The 23483-nt window shown below is 41.0% G+C and overlaps 1 protein-coding gene across 4 annotated transcripts in view; it reads right to left on the reverse strand.

Annotated features, from left to right (window-relative positions):
• POGZ (pogo transposable element derived with ZNF domain) overlaps positions 1–23483 on the reverse strand; it is a 2357128-nt gene that overhangs the window by 203767 nt on the left and 2129878 nt on the right. The gene's annotated exons all lie outside the window — the stretch shown is intronic.

Here is a 23483-nt window from a genome sequence, read left to right on the forward strand (position 1 = left end):
AAAATTGTTTTCCACATTAAGAATCTCATGTCAGCCAGGTTAGCTGGTTCAGATAGATTAAGTGGTAGCTTCTCTAACACAAAATTAAGATCCCAAGGATAGCCCACCAGTTGTCTTGGAGGCCTCTTATGCAAAACCCCTTTCAAAAATATTTTGATATGAGAATGGATTGATAAAGGAGGATCCAGGGGCAGACACTTGGTGAAATGGCCAATAAATTAACATTGACAGAGAAGTAAGAAAGGCCATAGGACAGAAACTCACACAAATACTGTAAAACCAGAGAACAACTAACTCTGAATGGGTGCTGGTTATGTTGCTGGCACCCACTAGGAAACTCTTTCCATTTGCTAACATATGGTTTCCTTGTATCAGGCTTTTTTACCTCCATTAGTACCTGCTGCACATCCTCAGTAAACAGGTGCCTAAAGGGAATTAAGAAATCACCTCAGCAGTCAATTGAAGTTGACTGGGATCGGGGTGTATCAAACACCCTTGAACTTGTGTGCATAGATCCATTCTGTGAGGAAGCTTGTGGCAATTGCTTCTGGCCATTTCCAAAAGAAGGGGAACTGCTGCTGACTGGACCAGACGGGGGTCATCACAATGTTCCTGGGGTATTCTTTCGGAATCTTCAGATGTACCCTGGATATCAGTAAAAAAACAAACAGGAACATTCCTGTCCAATGAAAAGACAAGACCAGTCTTTCAGACCTTCTTGTATGGACTCCTAGAGCAGAATTTTGCTAGCTGAATGTTCAGATAGGAGATAAAGAGATTTACTTGAGAAACTCCCCACAGATGGATCAAATCTTGGAAGACCCCCCCAGTCTAGTTTCCATTTGGGTGAGTCTGCCCTTGTTCTGCTCAGTCTGTCTACTACACAGTTCGCTCTGATGGAATGTAGGATGCCTATAAAGTGAGACTGTGCTGTGAAGACATATCCAAAGCTAAGATGGCTAGTCTGCAAAAGGGGTTCAACCTGGTACCCCCCTGCTTTCTGATGTACCACGACTGTTGTATTGTCTGTAACAACTCGAAGAGGTCCAGTGGACCAAAAATGATTCAAAGAGTTAACTGCCTTGATCAGGTCAAGCATCACTTTTATATTTATAAGCTTGCATCTGTCCTTGGATTCCCACATACCTTGTACCTTTATTCCTTCTGAAACTGCTTCCCAAGCAAAGTCTGATGCATCTGTGAAGAATGACTACTTCAGGACAGGGAGGGAGAAGAGGAAATGCCGATTTGGAGATATTTGCTGTCTCCACCAAGCAATTCGTCTTCTGACAAACCTCAGCATTGGGATTTGAAAAGACAAAGGGTGCTGGTGCTGGGACCAAAGAGATTTCATATACCATCGTATAATTCTCACGTTGAGTCTTGTCAGGGGGTATCATGAGAATCATAAATGCCATGAGACCCAAAATCCTGAGGGATTCCCTCACAGTGACCAAACTCTCTGAGTGATCTATCACAGTGACCAAACTCTCTGAGTGATCTATTTTTTCCAGTGGAAGAAACGCTGTTTGAATTGAGGTATCTAGCTGACATCCCAAGAATACAACTCTGTGTGAAGTAGTCAAAAAATACTTTAGAATGTTTTTTTGGAATCCTAACTTATGCAAGATAGCTCTCACCCAAGTGAGAGATTCCTGAAAAATGTGGATACCCTGTAGTCTGCAATGAACTATAACTGGAGCTCGACACTTTTTGAATACTTTTGGTGTGGTAAATAGTCCAAAGGTTAACACAGACAACTGATAATACGATCCAAACACATGAAACCTTAAGAAACATTTGAAGTCTGAATGAATGGGAATGTGATGATAAACATCTCTCAAATCTAGAATTACCAGGAAACTTAAATAAAGAAGAAGAAGTAACAGGTTGTGAAGTGACAGAATTTTGAACTTGGGCACTGTCACTAACAGCTTTAGGAAAGAAAAATCCAGAACTGGTCTCTAAGCATTTTCTTTCTTTGGCACTAAAAATCTCCTTAAATAAAAATCTTTCCCAACCTGGAAAAGAGGAACTGGTTCTATCACTCCCTGAGACATCATGTTTTGAAAGACAAGAGAAAATAGAGGCTTTAAAGAATGATCTCCAGAACCCATTTGGCCAAGAATATTTGATGCCAAACAGAAAAGTGGAAATGCAGACTTTCTGGAATAGAAAAGGGCCTGTGGAGGGGGGAGTAATGCCCCTTAAATAGTCAGTCCGACCTGGTGAACTGTCCTTGGATTTTTGTTTTGTTTTTTTTGGGGGGGGGTGTTCCTGAATTCTTTTTGGAACTCCCTGCCATTTCTTTTTAAACATTATTTACTCAAATTTTGTTGAAACTGTTTATTTCGTTTTTGCTAAAACTGAATGAGGGGTTAGAGAATCCCTTAGAAAGTACAGAAAAGGAGGGTTGAAAAATCTTAGAGATTCCTTGAATCATCTTACCCTTTTCATCACACTTTTTGATCACGTCTGCAACAGAACGGGCAAAAACAAAATCTCCGTCGAAAGGAGAATTCAAAATCTCATTTTTTACATCATCTAGGAAGTTCTGAGAATGCTGTCAGGCAAACCTTCTAAAAACAGTATCAGTGGCCATAGCCCTGGAAGAAGTATCAACGGAGTAATATACATACTGTAAACAATGAGTAAAGACTTCTACAACTCAACAGACTAAATTATTTAAAGAAGATTTTTCCTCACAAGAAGGTACTGCAGGCAAAACATTTTTCATACTTTCACAATTTGTCAGAATAAACTTTAACATATGAGCCTAACAATTCAAAATTCTAAAAAATCAATGTTTAAGCATGCACTTCCCCCATACTTATCAATAATCTTCCTATCCTAATCAGAAAGAGTATTATTTTAATAAACTAAATGCCTAGCAGCAGTAGGATTAACTAAAGCAACAGCTGCTGGGACAGGTTAGGGAAGAGTGCATAAAAAGTTAAAAGACTGAGGGACTTTATACAGTCTGTCTTTTAGGAGCAGCAAGCTATCAGGAAAATTGCCGGCAATGACATACACATCCTCCAAAACTGACAGGACTGGAGGAATTGGTGAAGGTTCTGGAAATTCCTTCTGTAACAATTCGCGGACCGGTACTGGGCTGTGGATCATTTGGTACTGGGCTGCCAGGCACAGAGTGAAGCGAAAAAGTGAATGTATGTATGTATGTATAGGAGTGTGTTTATGTGTCTGCGAGTGTGAGTGAACACGTGCATGAAAGTAGAATGTGTGTGTGTGTGTGTGTGTGTGTGTGTGTGTGTGTGTGTGTGTGTGTGTGTGAGAAAGAAGAAAAAGACTGGGTGTGTATGAGAGAGAGTGAGCAGTGAGATCGATCAAGCCTTTATTTTACATTCACTAAACAGCTCTTTTGCTGTTTAGCAAGTGTAAAATAAAAGTCAAAGAAACCAAAAAAGTGTGTGTGTGTGTGTGTGTGTGTGTGTGTGTGTGTATGTTTGTCTCTGTCTGTGTGTGAGTGAATGCATGCATGAAAAGTAGAAGAGACTGTGTGTGTGTGTGTGTGTGTTTGTGTGTGTGTGCGCGCAAGTTTCTGTCTGCATGTAAGTGAATGCGTGCATGAGAGCAAAAGAGATTGTGTGTGAGAGCTTGAGAGAGAAAGAGAGTGATTTTGTGTGAGCGAATGTATGCATGAAAGCAAAAGAGAATGTGTGTGTGAGAGAGTGAGAGAGAGTGAGAGCGATCTTGTGTGAGTGAATGAGTGCATGAAAGCAGAAGAGACTGTGTGTGTGTGTGTGTGTGTGTGTGTGTGTGTGTGTGTGTGTGTGTGAGAGAGAGAGAGAGAAAGAGAGACAGAAAAAGAAAGAGTGAGTGTGATCCCTGGCAGCAGCAGCAATGAGGTTTGTGTACCTCTTGACCATACCACTCAACCTCTCGCACAAAAAGTCTGGACAGAGCCACAAATAATAGGGACACATTTTAAATATTGCTCTTATAAACATAGAAAGTCAATAAGGTTGCCATTACGTTTACATACCTCTTGACCATACCACTCAACCTCTCGCACAATAAATCTGAACAGAGCCAGATAATAGGGACAGATTTTAAATATTGCTCTTATAAACGAAGATCAATAAGGTTCCCATTAGGTTTACGTACCTTTCGACCACACCACGCAACCTCTCGCACAATAAATCTGGACAGAGCCAAATAATAGGGGCAGATTTTAAATATTGCTCTTATAAACTTAGAAAGTTATGAAGAAACAACCAGATGGAAACCACCACGATGTAGAAAATAAAGTTGATTTATTGTATAACAAGCGCTTTCATGTGCATCCAAGGCACGCTTCCTCAGGTTTATACAGCTTTACTTCATTAAACAGCTTTTATATACTACTAGAAAGTTGCTAGAATAAGGTTACCATCAGTATTTTCTGAGGATATGAAGTCTGAAACTCCCAATAAATGAACCCCACAAGTAACTGCCATTAACGTAATTTATTCCGTAGGTTTGAGATAAGCTCTTTTGTTTTTCACAGAAAACTTCATTAGATAAAAAAACATTAAAAATAGGAATACTTAGTTTATATCAATATAAACTTTATTTATAAACCAAGTCTTCCTGTTTTTAATGTTTTTTATCTGATGAAATTTGCTGTGAAAAATGAAAGAGCGCATCTCAAACCTACTGAAAAAGTTACCTTAATGCGGCGGTCCCCAACCACCGGGTCGTGGATCATTTGGTACTGGGCCACCAGGCACGGAGTGAATCGAAAAAGTAAATGTGTGTATTTATGTGTCTGTGTGTGAGTGAATGTGTGTATGAAAGCACAAAGTATGTGTGTGTGAAAGAAGAAACTGTGTGTATGAGAGAGAGAGTGAGCAGTGAGATCGACTGAGCTGTTATTTTACACTCACTAAGCAGCACTTTTGCTGTTTAGCAAGTGTAAAATAAAAGTCAAAGAAACCGAAAAAAGTGTGTATATGTGTGTGAATGTGTGCATGAAAGCAGAAGAGACTGTGTGCTAGATTGAGAAAAAGAGTGAGAGCGATCTTGTGTGAGTTAATATATGCATGAAAGTAAAAGAGACTGTGTGTGTGTGTGTGTGTGTGTGTGTGTGTGTGTGTGTGTGTGTGTGTGTGTGTGTGTGAAAGAAAGAGAGAGAGAGTCAGAGAGTGATCCCTGGCAGCAGCAGCAATGAGGTTTGCGTACTCTTGACCATACCACTCAACCTCTCACACAATAAATCTGGACAGAGCCACAAATAATAGGGACAGATTTTAAATATTGCTCTTACAAACTTAGAAAATCAATAACGTTGCCATTAGATTTACGTACCTCTCGACCATACCACTCAATCTTTCACACAATAAATCTGGACAGAGCCAAATAATAGGGACAGATTTTAAATACTGCTTTTATAAACTTAGAAAGTAAATAAAGTTGCCATTAGGTTTACATACCTTTTGACCATATCATTCAACCTCTTGCACACTAAATCTGGACACAGCCACAAATAACAGGGACAGATTTTAAACATTGCTCTTATAAACTTAGAAAGTTGCTAGAATAACGTTACCACCAGTATTTTCTGAGGATATGAAATATAAAACTCCCAATAAATGAAGCCTACAAGTAAAACAAATAGCAGCTAGTCCAGGAGTAACTGCCATTAACGTAAGTTATTCCATAGGTTTGAAATAAGCTCTTCTGTTTTTCACAAAAAAAAATTCATCAGATAAAAAACATTAAAACAGGAAGAGTTACTTTATATTAATATAAACTTTATTTATAAACTAAGTCTTCCTGTTTTTAATGTTTTTTATTTGATGAAGTTTTCTGTGAAAAATGAAATAACTTATCAGAAACCTATGGAATAAATTACCTTAACTACAGTTAATCCTGGACTAGTGTGATATTTGTTGTTTTACCACTTTACAATGTTTACTTGTTTGCCTTCATTATTTAAAATGAGTAAAATACAAACATCTCTGGAGAGCTTCTTTAGAAAAGGGGAAAGACCCAGTGATAAGACAGCAGAAGACTCTAAGACCGACAACAAATAAAAGCTGCATTTAAAAGAAAATACCAAGAGTTCTACTTAAATTATGGGTTTATCGCGATAGGTGATTCACATGCTCCAAGTTCGCTCTGCATAAAATGTGGCAACCGGCTATCCAATGAGGCCATGAAGCCTTTGAAACTGCTTTACCACATAGAGACCAAGCACCCTGCATTAAAAGATAAGCCTTTGGAGTTTTCTAAACTAAAAGAAAAAAAAAACCATGAACACGAAAGACAGAAGCAATTATTGAAGGTCACCGCATCAACAAATTTGTCTACACCGAAAGCATCATATTTAGTGGCTAACCTTATTGCCAAGGTTAAGAAGCCTTCTGCTATTGGTGAAGACTTGATCTTTCCCTGCTGCTAAGGACATCTGTTGTGAACTTTTAGGAGAGGCTGCAGTTAAAAAGGTAGCACAGGTTCCTCTTTTGGCTAGCACTGTCACCAGATGAAATGATAAAACAGCAGAGGACACTGAGCCACAATTGTTAGAGAAGATTAAGGAGTCACCATGGTATGCAATCCAGGCTGACGAGTTTATTGATGTTAACAAGGCAATAATGTTTGTTTTTGTGCAACAAAATAATAGGGACAGATTTTAAATATTGTGCAACAAATACTGGAATCTGCATGGGTCTTGGTAGAGGCCTGCGACTCAAAAGTGGCGGGTATCAGTGGCTGCGAAAGCTCCTTACTGATTACCGGGGAACTGGCAACTGGCTTAGGAGAAGCTTCGTCGTCGGTTTTGGACCTCGACGGTCTGTCTCTGTCTTTTTCTTTGTGTTTTTTTGTGAACTCCGGTAGTCGGATTGCTAACCAACGACATTTCAGGGTAGTTAAATCTGGATCCAAAATATCTGAAGCAAAAATATACCGACTCTTAATAGTGCGTTGGTTATCTCGCGCAAAACCGACAGCAAGGCACGTTATGATCTGGGCCTAGGCAAGGAATACAGTACAAATTAAAATCCTTATGAGGTATTTGCTTCCCACAAGTAATGCAATTATTAACTTTTACTGACATTGGTAAGGAGCAAGAAAAAGTTTCCCCAGCAGGGTACTTATCTTTAGTTGAAGACTTCGGTTCTGAAATTCGAATGCGAAAATTTCAGGAGTCGGACGACCGGCACTTGCGAACTGCTTCTGCTTCGGGCACCGCACGGCAAGAAAGACTGAATAAAATGGCGTCGGCTGCATGTTTTATAACCCTGATGACCTGACGTCATAGAAGAGGAGACAGCAACCGACGCAGGACCCAAGACTTTGTTATTCAGGCCGACTGAGGGCAACCTGCCAGCAGATTACCCTAATGTAATGACTGCAACAGTGAAACATGAAGAACATCTCAGCTCTTCTAAAGTCTGAATTATAAACCTGAGGAGAAAATCCTGTCTCTGTCCCTTCATCTTCCTGTACAGATAAAATCTTAAATCATTTTCAGGAAAAGGTGTATTCCTCTTTCAACTACCGCAAATCACCTACAAGAAGGATTAATAGCCTGAATTAAACTGTGAGCCAGATCCAGTAAACTACTCCAGTCTAAAGAAATTTGAGGAGTAGTAGATAAATGTTTATTTTTTTTTAACAGGAAAAATGGGGCCAACAATGTTATTAATGGCAGCAGCAGCTTCTCAAGGAATAGGCACAACATTCCAACAAAACAGGGATGTCTTCTCTGTCCCTTTTCCCAGAACAGACAAGAGTGGCTTTCCATTGTCCGCTGAGGGGGACTCCAACAGCAGTAGAGGATGTGGCTAATCTCAGGTCCACAGTGGCTGTAGGTGCTACACTAGAGGGATCCGTGGTAAAAGATAAGTAGTCTGAAGAACAAAGGTTGCTTGCTTAACCCAAGTGTGATGACTGCAACAGTGAAACACAAAGAACATCAAAGGTTGCTTGCTTAAGTTTTTCTTTTTGTGGCTGGAAGAATGACTGACCATGGGACCAGTAGTTTGCTCCATATTCAAGATGAAAACGGTGCCTCTCTCCTACGGAAAACAAGAGCTAAAGCTATCAAAAGTCTTTTAAGAGTCACTTTTTTCAAATAAATCACAAGAAAAGGCCCTCTGAAAATGTTGCCAGCCTGCAAAAAGTAAAACACAATTGATCTATAGGAAGATAAATATGCTTTTCAATTACTCTAAAGCAAGTTTTAAACTGGCACGAGAAAAGTACGCTCTTGTCTAAAAGTACAGTACAGTTTTGTGACAGTCCGTTAAAACATTTTTTTTTTTATTTTACATTTGTTGACCAGGATAGTCTGACTGGATACCTGTCCATTTTCAGCAGAGGCCCAGGGAGAAAAACTCCATACATACACACAGAAAAACTGTTACATTTAACAAATTAAAGCACTGTTACAAATACAATACATAGGATAAAAGTTATTCATTCTGTCATCTATAAATCTGATTTGTTATAGAGTAACAATTAGGAAGCAATGTAGGGGTGGCCAAAAGACCTCTTTAGCAAATGTTTATATTGGCAGAGTTAATCAGGATTAAAACAAGGACACAGCCATTGCCTTTTAAAGTACTGTTTTAGATATTTTTTGAATTGGGTAAGAACAGGTGTAGTTTTAAATCGGCAGTAGGGCAAGCAGTGTGGATGGTTCTGAAAATTAGTCTGATAATAAGAGTAAATGTGAAGGAGGCATGAAAAAAGGTGGTTGCAAAGCAGTGACGCAAATAATGCCAGTGCTCAGAATTGTAAAATTGTAAATGCTGGTGGCCCCTTTTTACTGTATAGTGGAAATGGTACTGTTACATTTTGCTGTGAACTTAAATATGGGACAAATGTATTGAAAATTTCCCTTGTTAGAGCTTTAATTAAAAGCCGCGGTGGTGCAGTGCTAGCATCGTTGCCTCACAGCAAGTGGTTCTCCCATTCGATTCTAGGCAGGAACGCCTTCTGTGTGGAGTGTGCATGTCTTCTCCGTGGTCGAGTGGCGTTCGAAAGACATGCGTAGAATACACGTGCCTTCATTGAAGGTTGGGCGTCAAGCTGGCACCTCGGCACCCGTAAAAAAAAAATCTACTGCCAATCATTAGCGGACCGGAGTTCCGCTGTGGCAACCCCTAATCGGGAAAAGAAGAAGAAGAAGAGGAGGTTCTGAAGTAAGCTCAGCAGGGAGTGAGTTCCATATTTTGCTAAAAGAGTTGGCATACAGAGAGTCTCCAGATGAGATGTTGCTTTTGAGGGTTTGGATTAGTAATTTGTTCGATGAGCGAAGTGTCTTGAGATTGCTGTAAGGAGTAAGTACAGGTGTGTTTTCAGGTTGGTAGAGAATTTTATGTGCTACTATTACCTGACTGTACTGAAGCTGGATAGGCAATTCTAGCCACCCTGGATTCTTTAGGTTCAGACACTGGTGTGTTCTTGTATGCTGCTCTAGTGGCAAATCTAACAATATGATTAAAGCAGCTAGAGAGTTTATTAAGGTCAGACTTACTCAAGTTTGTGAAGAGAGAGGATGGATAAAAGAGGGTGGAAAGTAGATGTGTACGGGCAATTACTGTCCTAGCTAGTGGAGCGAGGAAAGGTTTGATCTTGTATAGTGAGCCAAGTTTTTTATTGACTTTTTAAATAGTTTGATTAATATGCATATCAAACTTGAGGTTATTATCAACTGTTACACCTAAAAGTTTGGTACAGGGATCTGGGACATTGACAGTGCCATAGTTAGATTTTATAGTAAAGCTTGGAGCGGAGGCTTTACAAGTGGGGGAGAAAAGCAGTAGTATCATTTTGTTAGGATTTAATAGGAGACATTGATTACAGAGCCAATTTTCGACAGTATTAAAAACATTATGGGATACAGTCTACAGACTTAAAGGGGAGGTGGCAGAGCAAATCAAAGTGGAGTCATCTGCATAGTGAATGCAGGTGGCTGTTGGGATGATTGTGAACAGGTCATTAATAAAGACAGAAATAATAGAGGTCCTAATATAGTGCCCTGAGGGACCCCAGGGGTGATAAGCAGAAGGGAAGATAGTTTGTTCTGCCATAGTACAGCCTGTTGTCTACCACTCAGATAAGATATGAACCATTGGATAGCCTGGACATCTAGGGGAATAGTTTTAAGTGTGTGTATGAATAGTTGGTGGATGACAATGTCGAAAGCTTTGGAGAGATCAAGAAAGAGGGCAGAAGAAAGCTTATTGTTGTTTCGGTTTTGATTAATAACACTGGAGAAGGAGAGGGGGGGCCGTGGTTTTACTGTGAAACGGTTTGAAACCATGCTGCGAATTAGCCATCTTCCTTAAAGATAACTTTCTTGAACAGTAAAGTATTAACAAACAATTTGACAGTGTAAGTTTTTTCCCCACAGGGAACTTATTTGCCCAGCAAAGGAACAGCACAAGCTGATCATTAATCCTCAAAAGCTTCAAATGAGCATACTCTTTGGTGGAAGGAAAGCTCTGAAGGGCTTACGTCCAAGCCTGTCTTTTTAGTCAATTCAGCTGGAGCTGACTGATGGTTTGGGCATGTGGAAGTTGCTCTGAAGCTTTCAAAGCTGGACGGCTGCTATATCCTATGCAAGATATACCCCACATAGCTAAGCCTACTGCAGCAGTGATCAATACAATGAACATGTATTTATTAACAGACAAAAGGTTGTAAAAAAAAAGTGCAAAGGAAAGTACAGTTTTGTACCTACCATAAATGTAGATGTCCGAGAGGTATGCATCTGCAGTCCTAACAAATGGGTTGTCCTGCCTCAGGCAGCCCTTCGGTCGGCCGGATTCCAAAGTCTGGGTCTGGCCTCGGCTGATGTCGCACTTCACCCGACGTCACTGCTGCTGTCAATTGGGTATAAAGGCATCAGCCGACGCCATTTTCCTCAGTGTTTCTTGCCCCAGATGCCAGGTGCCCTCTAGGAAGGCTAAATTTGGATAAATGCAAATGATTCCAAACAGTAGAGAGCAAACAAAAAATAAGCATGTATGTACATATATACAAACAAATACACCATAATAGATTCCCCCAGCTAGCTACAAGATGGGCAAATACCCTAGGAGTACCACAGAGGGGAAGGTGGGTGGGTAATCCTGACTGCAGATGCATACCTCTCGGACATCTACATTTATGGTAGGTACAAAACTGTACTATGTCCTTCAAGGATGCATCTGCAGTCCTAACAAATGGGTAGAATACCATAGCCAAACTGGGGGAGGAGGCACTAAGAAGATTATGGTGTAGTTAAGATCCCTTGCAAAACAGCAGTGGCAAAACCTGCTCGGGATCTGGAGTATAAAGGCAGATTATAATGCTTGGCAAATGTATGCACGGAGCTCCAAGTAGCAGCCTCTAAAATGCCTTTGGTAGCCACTCCTCGTAAGAAAGCTGTAGTAGTGGCTGTAGCCCTTGTGGAGTGAGGTCTGATGTTTTCTGGAGTTGTCTTCCCATGAAAGGAGTAACAAAATCTAATGCAATTTCCTATCCATTTTGAGATTGTCTGTTTTGAAATTGCTTTTCCTTCCATTCCTGCTGCATATGCTACCAGAAGCTGGTCAGTTTTTCTATTGTTCTTGGTTCTGTCCAGGTAGTAGCGCAATTGCCTGTGTACATCCAAGGTCTGCAGTAGTCTTTCCCCCCTGTTCTGTGGGTTGGGGAAGAATGTTGGTAGGTGGATTGCTTGGTTCAATGATATCCTGGAGACCACCTTTGGCATAAAAGTAGGGTTAGTTCTCAAGGACACTCTATCCTGATGGAAGATAAGGAAGGGCTGTACTGCCATTAATGCCTGTAATTCAGAAACCCTTCTTGCTGAAGTGACTGCAAGCAGGAAAGCAGTTTTCCAAGATAAGAACTGTAATTCTGCTGTTGCTGCTGGTTCAAAGGGGGGAAGTGTTAACTTTTCCAGCACAAAGTTCAGGTCCCATGTAGGCAGAGGTGGCTTCCTTGGAGGCTTTACATTTTTAATTCCTCTCAGAAACTGCCTGAGTAGAGGATGAGAGAAGACTGGAGGATCCATGTTGTATTCTGCTGAAATTGCTGATGCATGAATCTTGATGGAGGAGTAAGACAGGCCATTGTGGAATAGTTCTGCTAAATATTCCAGGATGTTAGCTATGTTTGCCAATGATACATTTTCTCCTTTTGCTGCACCCCAAATGAGGTATCTTTTCCATTTTGCTGAATAAGTCTTCCTTGTGGAGGGTCTGCGAGCCTCCAGGATAATATCTTTAACCCTCTGAGATAAATCTGGGTTATTTTGTTTCATGTAAGATTCCAGGCAGCTAGCTGCAGTGTTTTCAAGTTTGGATGCAGGATCTTGAAGTTGTTCTGTGTTAGCAGCAGAGGAACTAGAGGTAGAGGCCATGCGTGTGTCCGAGACATACTTCTCAGAAGCGGGTACCAATGCTGTCTCGGCCAGTCTGGAGCTATCAGTATGATCCTTGGGTGATCTTCTTTGATCTTCAGTAGCACTTTGTGCATCAAAGGTAGAGGTGGGAATGCATATGCTGTTAGGTTTTCCCAACTGAAGGATAGGGAGTCCACCTTCCAAGCAAGTGGGTGGTATGTCCTTGTGCAGAGTTTTCTCAATTGGTGGTTGTGTGGGGATGCGAACAGGTCTATTTCTGGTAGCCCCCATTTCTCTGTAATGGTTTTGAAGATGTCCGGATGCAGCATCCATTCGTGGGCATCCGTGGTAGTTCTGCTTAATGTGTCTGCTAATATATTTTCTTTTCCTGGCACAAATAAGGCCTGGAGTTGTATGTTGAGGTTCAGAGCCACATTACACAGGTCCATTGCCATCCGGCATAGAGGATATGAATGTGTGCCTCCCTGCTTGTTGATATACCACATAACTGTGGTGTTGTCCGTCCTTATCAGCAAATGACCCTGTTGAAGAAACGGTCTGAATGTCTGAATTGCCTGTTTCACTGCCAGCATCTCTTTTTGATTTATGTGCAGGTTCAGCTGGTCCTGTGTCCATAGGCCTTGTTGTCTGCCATGTGTGCCCCCCAACCGAGGTCTGAGGCGTCCGTTGTAATAGTCTGGCTTGGGTGAGGGCTGTGGAAAGGCAGTCCTTTGTTCAACTGACAGGCCTGAGCCCACCACAGGAATTCTTGCTTCAGGCATGGAATTATTGGAATTTGGGTTTCTAGGCTGTGCTTGTGCTGAGACCATAAATTCCTTAGGTACCATTGCAACTTCCTCATATGCAGTCTGGCATGTGGGATCAATATTATGCAGGATGCCATGTAACCCAGGGCTTGCAGGATTTTCCTTGCTGTAAGCTGGTTCTGCGTTGTTAATGCCCTGAAATAGAGTGGAAGTTGTTTTTGCTTTTCTGCTGTGAGAAATGCCATTTGATTTAATGTGTCCAGTTCTGCACCCAAGAATGTAATCCTTTGGGATGGTACCAGCCTTGACTTTTTTATGTTGACTGTGTATCCCAAGGCCTGCAGTAGGCGAATAACCTTTTCCAAATCTTTTGTTAATTTGATCTTGTTGTCCGCTTGTAGCAGGCAGTCGTCCAGGTATGGATAAATATGAATTCCCTGAAGCCTGCAATGAGCAATTACTGATGCCAGGCATTTCGTGAATACTCTGGGCGCAGTAGATAAGCCAAAGGGCAATGCTGAGAATTGATAATGCTCTGATCCTGCAAGAAATCTGAGGTATCTTCTGCAATCTGGTCGAATAGGGACGTGCAGGTATGCCTCCTTGAGATCTAGCGTCACCAGCCAAGCCTCCTTGCCCAGCATGGGAAGAAGGTGCTGTAGGGTCAGCATTTTGAATTTTGGAACAATGAGATATGTGTTGAGAGCGGACAGGTCGAGAATAGGCCTCCATTGGTTTTCTTTTCTTGGCACCAGGAAAAGTCTGGAATAAAATCCTTGTCCTTGTTCCATAGCCGGTACCTTTTCTATAGCTCTCATCCTTAGTAAGTGGTTGATTTGTCCTAGAGCGTTTGTCTTTGGTTTGGTGGTAGGTTTGGCATTCCTCTCTTCCTTGGTAGAGTATGGAAGTGAAACCTGTAACCTTTGTCTATTGTCTGTAAAATCCATTTGTCTCCTGTAATGTAATGCCAGTTTACTGAAAATAAGGCTAGCTTTCCGCCTAAGGGTGCTTCCAGTTGTTCCCTGGTAGGCGGTATCAGAGCCAAGTCACTGTGACTGTCCTGTGGAAGTGGTAGTAGCTGGATCTGCGGCAGTACTTCTCTGGTTGTTAGGCTGCCACTGACATCCCCTGTAGGCACCTCTGGATTGACCTCTGCCTCTTGAGCACCTATTTCTGCCTCTCTGTGCTCTGGTGTCTGGAAAGGACCAATTCTTCGAAGGCCAATCTCTACTAAACCTAGGAGGCTGGACCTGTAAGAAGTCCTTGACTGTTTGGACAGATTTTGCTTTTTCCTCCACCTTCTTTAACACTTGCTGTGCAGGGGAGCCAAACAAACTGAGTTTCTCCATGGGAGCATCTAGGAGCTTTGACTTTACATGGTCTGGTAAGGATTGCTCTTTTAACCATGCATGCCTTCTGATCACTGTACCAGTCATAGCTGATCTAAAGGAAGCCTCCAGTGCATCATAGCCGCATTTTAAGGAATGATTACTGACCTGCTGAGTGTTATGTACCAAATCCTGAAGGGACTTACGGTCTATAGGTTCAGGAGAGGATAGTTTTTATTTAACTGATCTAACAAAATTCCTGATACTGAATCATGTGGAATTGACAGTTTAAAGCCCTAGCCGAAAGAGTAGCAGAAGTATAAACTTTTTTACCCCATCTCTCTAATGCTCTAGATTCTCTATCAGAGGGAGGGTTTTGGCAGTTGCTACAGCTTTGGGTCCTTGAGAAATAGTTTCAGGATCTGCAATAGGAGCCTTATACAGGTGATAGTGTGTGTCCGGGACCCTGTAGTATCTGTCGGGCTTAGCAGGGGCCGGAGGAAGAGAGTCAGGGCAGTACAAGCATCATTGAATGCATCATCCACAACTGTTAGTACTGGAGGAATGGCTAAAGGCCTATGCTGTGGCAAATGCAAAAAGGTCCTGAGCAGTTTCCTAGAATCTGAAAAATCCTGGCCCTGCCATTGAAATTGTTCCCTCATAGCATGCAAGGTTTCCCCAAAAGAAAATTCCTCAGGAGGAGAGGCAGAAGGAATGGAGTCTTCTGCGTCAGAATCCTCATATGGAGAATAAGGGCCTTCTGGAGGATTTGAGTTTTCTGAATCATCAGAAGAATAATCCATAGAAACTGGTTCAGGAGGCTCTGCTCTAGGCCTCTTCTCTGGAGGGGGATGAGAGGCCCTGTCAGGGTGAGGTTGGGATCCCCTGATCAAAGAAATGAGATCCTCTGCCAGGCTAAGCATTTGGGAACTAGAGCTAGGCCTGTGTGAGGGGTTTTAGAAGGCAAGGCCTTAGAAGATTTAGCTGCTTTAGCCCTAGAGAAAGCCTTGATAGACATGGATGCAGGGGGCCTAGCAGCTCCACGTGCAGGAGTAGACATGTCTAAAGGAATAGTATCTGATAAATCCTGGGTGCCTGCTACAGCAGGAGAAATTTCAGTAGCAGATTCAGCCATGCTGTGTGAGGCCTCGGCTGCAGGAGGAATGCTTTCAGCCGAAGGAAGAACCGAGGACTCGGTTTCAGCCGAAACCGAGACACTCGCGGTTGGCTTAACCGTGGTTTCGGCCGAAACCGCGGACCGCGAGTGTCGGTCCTTTTCCTTACACTTTTTGGCTAATTGTGAAGCCGGAGTCTCCGACGGCATTTTGTAAGCAAAAGTGGGACCAAAAAACTCCTCTGCAAACTCCGACCGACGTCTAAGTGTCCGTCGGTTGAAGGAAGCACAGGCTAGACAAGCTGCTACGTCGTGGTCTGGGCCTAAGCAAGGAAGGCAGTAAGAGTGGAAATCCTTATGAGGTATTTGTTTCCCACAAGTTAAACAATTATTTACTTTTTCTGACATCGGCTGAGGCAAGAAGGAGTCCCCAACGGGGTACTTAGCTTTTCAGAAGTCTTCGGTAGTAGAAATCTCTGGATCTGACCGACGGGCACTTGCGAACAGCTTCTGCTTTGGGCACCGCGCGGCAAGAAAGACTGGGGAAAATGGCGTCGGCTGATGCCTTTATACCCAATTGACAGCAGCAGTGACGTCGGGTGAAGTGCGACATCAGCCGAGGCCAGACCCAGACTTTGGAATCCGGCCGACCGAAGGGCTGCCTGAGGCAGGACAACCCATTTGTTAGGACTGCAGATGCATCCTTGAAGGACATCCTATATTCACCCTGGGGATCACTGCTGTGGTTCTGCTCGACAGGGGCGCAGGAAAATAATTTTATTGGGTGGCAAAAGCTAGGGAACCTCGTTTGGCTAGGCTTGTATAGGCCCTAGGACCGATAGCCTACTACATACCTATGAACCTATGAACAATGGTAGTGGAGCTAACCGAGTTAAAAGAAAAGATAACTGAAAGACACAAACTCAGTGACTTGGTTTATTGCGTTGGCTAAAACAGAAGTGCTCCAAGAATGGGAGCTGCAAGCAACAAAAACTTCCAAAATTCTGAAGGTTTGTAGGGGATTAATACTTTGGACACTGTTGGGGACAGGAGGAATAATGACAAAGAAATAATATATGGATAGTGAGTACATTATGGTGTAAACAGAGAACTGCATGCTATACATCATGACAGCACTAAAAGCATATAGTTTTGTATACGAGGGTACAGCGAATATAAAACATCAGAAAATGTAAAAGTAGATGCTTAAGCTGATAAGTATAGAGGTTGACAGACGAACAGATTATGAGAATAATACACCAGCAAGGAGATGGAGGAAATTAGAAACAGAACTAAGATATTAGGAACAAGAAGAAAATCTTAAAGACTGGGAGACAGTTAAAGAAGAATTTGGTCTGGGAAAATGGGAAGATTTTTTTTTACACGTCTTGCACCACAGTGGCAAAAGGAAGAGAGTCTTAATGCTCTAGGAAAAAAAAGGCATATCGTACAGAATTACTAATAGAGTCCAGAACAGAAATGCCGCTAATTAACAGTTAATAAGTAGGCCATGCAAGACGATAGTCGAAAATTATAAAGGGCAAGCAGAAGAACGTGAACTAGGGTATCTGGTTAGAAAGACAACAGTATAACATTGGGGAGATATATGTACAAGTTTCCCAGATATGCAACCAGCTTAGGAGGTTTTACATTTCTGCACAGAAATGTCTGCATAGACGTTTTTATACATAAACTGCCTATCTAAAATGTATCCAATGATAAACAACAGAAGATGGAGGTGCAACACAGGAAAGAAAGTAAAGTACAGTTGTGTAAGAACTTACCATAGCACTAGATGTCTGACTAACTACTATTGCAATATTACTAAAAAGTGGGATATTCAACCATGGATAACTGTTACAGCTGCCTAGGTTACCAAAGCCAAAGTATCTTCCTGTTGCAGCCTACGTCCGAAGTATGACCAAATCTTCCCAAGGCTATGTGACACATAAGAGATATATGGGCGTGAAGTACCTCAGGACTATCTGGAAGGAAGATTCAAGTACTAGAATTACCCATGTTGGTTGGAAAGTAGTTATTCTAGCTCTACAGACATGCTACAAAAGCAAGGAAATTTAGATTTTGTTTTGTATGTATTTTACCCTCTTGCAAGATTGTCTAGGATGTACTCAAGTGTTACAGTTTACAGGAGAAATACAAAACATGTGTAATGTTCTTTGGTCTGGAATACTGATCACTCCAATGGAACTCAGGACATTTGCACTGTAACTTCCAATGGGCAGAGCCTAAGCCTTTTGACAGAACCAAATTATGTCCTCACATTTCAAATAAATGTTCATTATCTCTGGAACCATAGGGGTTATGAAAGATGGGTTGCCAACTGGCTCACTGACAGAACCCACACTGTAAAAGTTGCAAATCTGACCTCAAAACAGTGACAAGTGGAATACCACAGGGTTCCGTCCTGGGACCTCTTCTGTTTGGTATCTACTACTCTGAAGTACAGGCTAACACAGAAGGCCTCTGGCTAACGAAGTTCGCAGATGACTACAAACTTGGAGCCATAGTCAAGTCCCCAAATGATGTGGACATCCTAGAGAAGGGCCTCACTGAGACAGATGCCTGGTGTCAGAGCCATGGCCTCAAGCTCAATGCCAAAAAGTGCAGTGTCATCCCCTTTGGTAAAAACTCTGTACCCATGAATTACCACATAGGCAGCAATCTACTTAACACTGAATGTGTGATAAGAGACCTTGGGACCCAGGTGGACAGTAGTCTCTCCTTTGATAATCACATCGCCACAGTAGTCAGGAAGTCCTTCTACATGGCACACTTCATCATAAAACGGTTCTCATCCAGGAAAAAAAAGGTCATTGTTCCCCTCTACTCATCACTCATTAGACCCATTATAGGGTACAACACCCCTTTTGGAGTGTACCTCACAAGGCATCTGCAGCAGCTGGAAAGGTCACAGAAGTACCTCACAAAGAGGATTACTGGCCTCAAACAAATGCCCTACACTGACCGCTTCAAAAAACTCCAGCTTTACTCCATAGCATATCGCCTACTTGAGGTGATCTCTGCCTAACATATAAAGCTATGTCAAACCCAGAGCTGTTGGACATGCTACACCTACAGAATTCCCAATCCCTCCGAGCTACAAGCTCTAGGGACCTAAACCTTGTCACCACAATAAACAGGACACGCTGGAGGGATAGATTCCTGTCCCAGAGACTTCATATACTCTGGAACAAGCTACCCATCTATGTCAAGCAAAGTTCTTTATAAGCACTCTTCAAAAAAATTCTTGATGAGTGGATGGGAAATAGGAAATACACCCTGGGGATCACTTCTGTCTCTCTGCTGGACAGTGGCACAGGAAAATATCTTTATTGGGTGGCGTAAGCTATGGAACCTTGCTGGCTAGGCTTACGTAGGCCCTTGGGCTGATAGCCTAGTACCTACCTATGAACCTATAAGCATAAATGACAATCTCTTCAGCACAAATTTTTTTACAGTGGTAGTATTCTTTAGAGTCTAAAGTCCGAATTTTATAAGTCTCAGGAAACACAGTAACTATAACATTTGTAATATTTTGTAAACAACTTACAATATCTCAGCAACCACTCAAGTTACACATATACTGTCAACATCATTTTAGTTATCTAGCTAACAGCATTCATATGAGGCTAAGGAGTTCTGTCTGTGTTACATGCTTGTTGAGATATTTAAAAAAATATGAAAACTATATATAAATTAATATCATAAAAACAACAGTTAATATCTATTTACTGGCAGTAGACAGAGGTCAAATATTAACCTAGTTGAGCTTGCCATTGTGTAAGCTTTAAGGTGAAATCTTTTAAAACTTGTACATAGCATGATTTTGGAATTACTGATGCAAATATGAGCAAGCAAGATTTGATACCAAGAGGCATCAGTAGGAGTTAACTGCAGATGCACCTGGAGGCATCACTCAGATGTAATGAGTTTGTTTACATAAAATAGAGAAAACAGTGAAAGAGACAATGACTTTGTTGGATTTATTATTTCTATCTATGAAGAAAGCAAGCACTATAAAATGGAAAATAAAGGAACTACCGACACAAGCAGATATCAAGCAAATCATGAAGTAAAGAAAATGGAATTTTCATAATTCAACTGTCAAAAGAAGAGAAAACAAATACGCTGAAAAAGATGCCTTGGACACTGTGGGTGGATGGGACATCTGAGTCATGAATAATAAGTTTACGGTTATTACATACTATACTGTGAATGCTTTCCTTTGTTTTTACTTGATTTTAAAGTTCTGACATAGTACCAAGCCTCTATGGCAAACAGGTGTAAGCTGTTAAAAAGTACAATGTGTTCTTAAATGAGTATTGCTCTTTAAGTATGTTGCAATTTGATTAATGGCTAAAAAATACCTGGTGTAACGCTGCTGGTGAATTGGTTTCATTAATATACCAAGAAATATCAGTTTGTACTTTTGTCCTTCTCCTCTTATGTTCTTTTACTCGTTCTACAAATTATAATGTTTCAAAGTCACCTCAGAATAATCAAGCTCAATACATATGTCATTCAGCCACTGATAACCTTTTACCAGTTTTCCACAACTGCCAACCCACCCACTCATTTTTCATAAAATTTAGAATTTCTATCATTATTGGCCTAGGCGTCTGTGCGGCCACGGTGGTGCAGCGGTTAGCGTTGCCACCTCAAAGCAAGAGGTTCTCTGGTTCGATCCTCGGCTGGGGTGTCTTCTGTGCGGAGTCTGCATGTCTTCCCTCTGATTGCGTGGTTTTCCTCCGGGTGCTCCGGTTTCCTCCCATATCCCAAAGACATGCTGTAGGTGGATTGGACACTCTCAATTGGCCCTAGGTGTGAGTGCATGTGTGTGCGTGCCTTCTGTGGAAGGTTGGGTGCCCAGCTGGCAACTCGACACTGTAAAACTCCACTACCAATCATGAGCGGACACATAATCCACTGTGGCAACCCCTAACTGGGAAAAAGCGAAAAGAAGAAGAAAAAGATTGGCCTAGGCTTCCATTTTTTTAACATATGACTCCAGCAATGGAAAATACTTTACCACTACAATCTAATAAACCTTTTGCAAAGCACGCTCATTCTAGTATCTTCAACCTTCCAAACAATTTTAAGTTTTTGCATCACTGTCTTATCCTTTGTTCTAATCAGCTATTGGTCCACCTGCTCTATTTATTTTACCAATGCCTCTGCCTTGTTCAAAATCTGTCATACTTGTTTAATGGGCCGACAGGTACTTGCTGATCATGCAAGAACTCTGTATTTATTCCCTGCTCCAACCACTTCCAAACATTTCACATATGGTGCAAACAAGTCTGGCCAGATTGTATAATTTAATTTATATCTTTTCCAAACTATACACCTATAATACTTAGCTATATAAATTTTCAAGAATATTTACTTAATGATCGTGAAGAAGCATGGCCACCCTGCTTCAGCCTGTGACTAACTGCATCTTCAAAATGCACAAATTCAGCCACACACTTCATTTCTTCCATCACCAATGTGTAGAACGACACCTTCACTCTTCAATACACCAAAACTTTTATTAAGTAAATTACTTTCACTTTACACTGTGGCAGTTTTACTTTTCAGAATTATGGAAAGACCACAGAAGACAACCAGCTTCACAGCTTCACCAATCACCATAAGCCTTCCCTCAAAAAAATGTGTATTACTATAAAGACTAAATCAATAGTATTAGTATTAAGCTGGTCTTACACTTTTTTATAATACTTCTTCTCCTGTGACTTAGTCTTGAGTTTGTTTTTCTTTCAGACTAGTTAAACCTAGAAGTCATTTGCTATTATTTATTTATTTGACTTTTGTTTTTATCTGGTAAAGTCCAAATGGATAACGTTATCCATTTTCAGTGGAGGCCTAGGGGGAAAAAACTCTATAAACAGAATAACAAAAAATACATACATAGATGAAAATTGACATCATATTAAAATATATTGCAAATACATAAATTAATACAAACATTAATACATATACATGTACAATAATATGCATACACCATAGTTAAAACAAGATAAATACAATATCATATAAAACTGTAACATGTTAACATGTTATAACATTTACCTTTTCGATGAAGAAGAATAAGAAAAAAAAGAACTGTAATACATGACAAGAACTTTAAAGCATGTTAAAAAAGGGAACTCTGGAGCCCTGAAATGGGGTTATTTACAAAGACGTGGTGGCTTCCATTTGTAATAGCTCAAAATGTTCTTTTTTTGAGTATTTGAGATTTATCAAGCCTTCCCACTAAATTCTTTCATGAGGGTCAAAGTTTCACTAAAGGATATTTTCTTAATGAATGGTTCTGAAGACATGGTATCCTCTGCATAAGAGTCACAGATGAGGAGATGAGACCTGGGAGGTACTGTCCAGATCTTCTTGGTCAGTGTCTTGAGGTTTATCTTCCTGTTCATCAGAAGGATCTCTCTTTCTTTTACTATGGAAGGAAGAGGGACATTGGTTGTTTTAACCTAGTTGCTCAGGTTGTACCGTCTTGTAGGGTCCTCCTGGCTTACCTGAGGATGAGGGAGAAGGACGCACAGTTATATTCCTTTTACAGAGAGTTTGTCTAGTAAATGGAGTGGGAGAATATGTCTTTTTGAGGGAGACATCTGCACACAAGGACTTACATACAGCTCAGTCCCATAGGCCCGACCTCCAGGCTGAAACATCCAATCGCCACTCAGAAAAATACTCTGTGAATTCAATCCTCTCCTTTTTTGCCCCCCCCCCCCCCCCCCATAGGTCAGGCATCAGGGAGAATGCCACTGTGATCTACTAATCCATATGGATGTGCCTTGGTCCCTGGCCATAATGGCCTCTGAAGGAGCACTGTTAGAAGACAATGGAGAAGACAGCAAGTCTGGGAGCTACAAAAGTACCTCAGCTGTTTTGGATCAATCGGGTGACTGGGATAGCTGATCCATGTGTTCCAGTTTCCTGCTCATTTTCTCTATGTTTTCTTGGTTGGAAATTCAAATGTCATTGATTGACCTGCCAAAAATATGGCTAAGTGAGTTCAGGCTTTAAAGTATTACAGTCCAGGTATAAAGCACAGAATAAGCAGCCTACTTTTAAGAGTTTTGTGTGTGAGCCCTTTGCAGATGTCACAATTTTTAATGTTGAGTTCCACCCTAAGCAAGAAATTTAGCTGGTATGGTGGTCTCTGTAAGGAATCTGCCTACCACACTTACATTTTCCCTTTTGTCTTGCTTGACATAAGAAAGTTAGCAATATAAAACACTTAAAACAGTGTAATTCATACAGGAAATAAGAAAAATGAATCTCAAACAGGGTACTTATTTGTCATAGCTCCAGATAGATCCGAACAGATGTGAAGCACTACATGTGACATTGATCAAGACAACGTCTGAATATTGTACTAAGGCAAGAAAATTTTGAAGATGGTGTGAGCATACATCCTTTTTGTACCTGTACATGGTGTACTCCAGGCAGTCGTACTCTGCACCAAGATGAAGCATCTTGAGTTCTTGAAGACTGGACAAATGGAACACCTAGCAGTGAAGTCTCACATGTAAGGAATATTGCAATATCAATTTAATGAGCAGCATAAAAATTGTAGCTCATGACAAGAACATTAAGGCATGCTAATAAAAAGAACTCAAAGCCATTTAGATTTGCTTCTAAAACTGATTGTCTAGCATAGTATTGTGTTGTATATGTAATTCATCTTCCTTGGACGTATAGTATTCCTTGAGAATTTTGGTACCAAAAGAGATCTGCAACAAATGGTGAAAGCAATTCAAATCATTCTGCGATTAATTGTACTTCCTTAACTGTTTTAAATATGACTGACTTCACTAAAATACCTATTAAATGTTCATATCTGGATCCAAACACTAAAATACTTATTTAACATGTATAAAGTAATTAGACTG

The sequence above is a fragment of the Protopterus annectens genome, chromosome 8.part0 (assembly GCF_019279795.1).
Source record: "Protopterus annectens isolate FY-2018-M chromosome 8.part0, PAN1.0, whole genome shotgun sequence".
Lineage (NCBI taxonomy): Eukaryota > Metazoa > Chordata > Ceratodontiformes > Protopteridae > Protopterus > Protopterus annectens.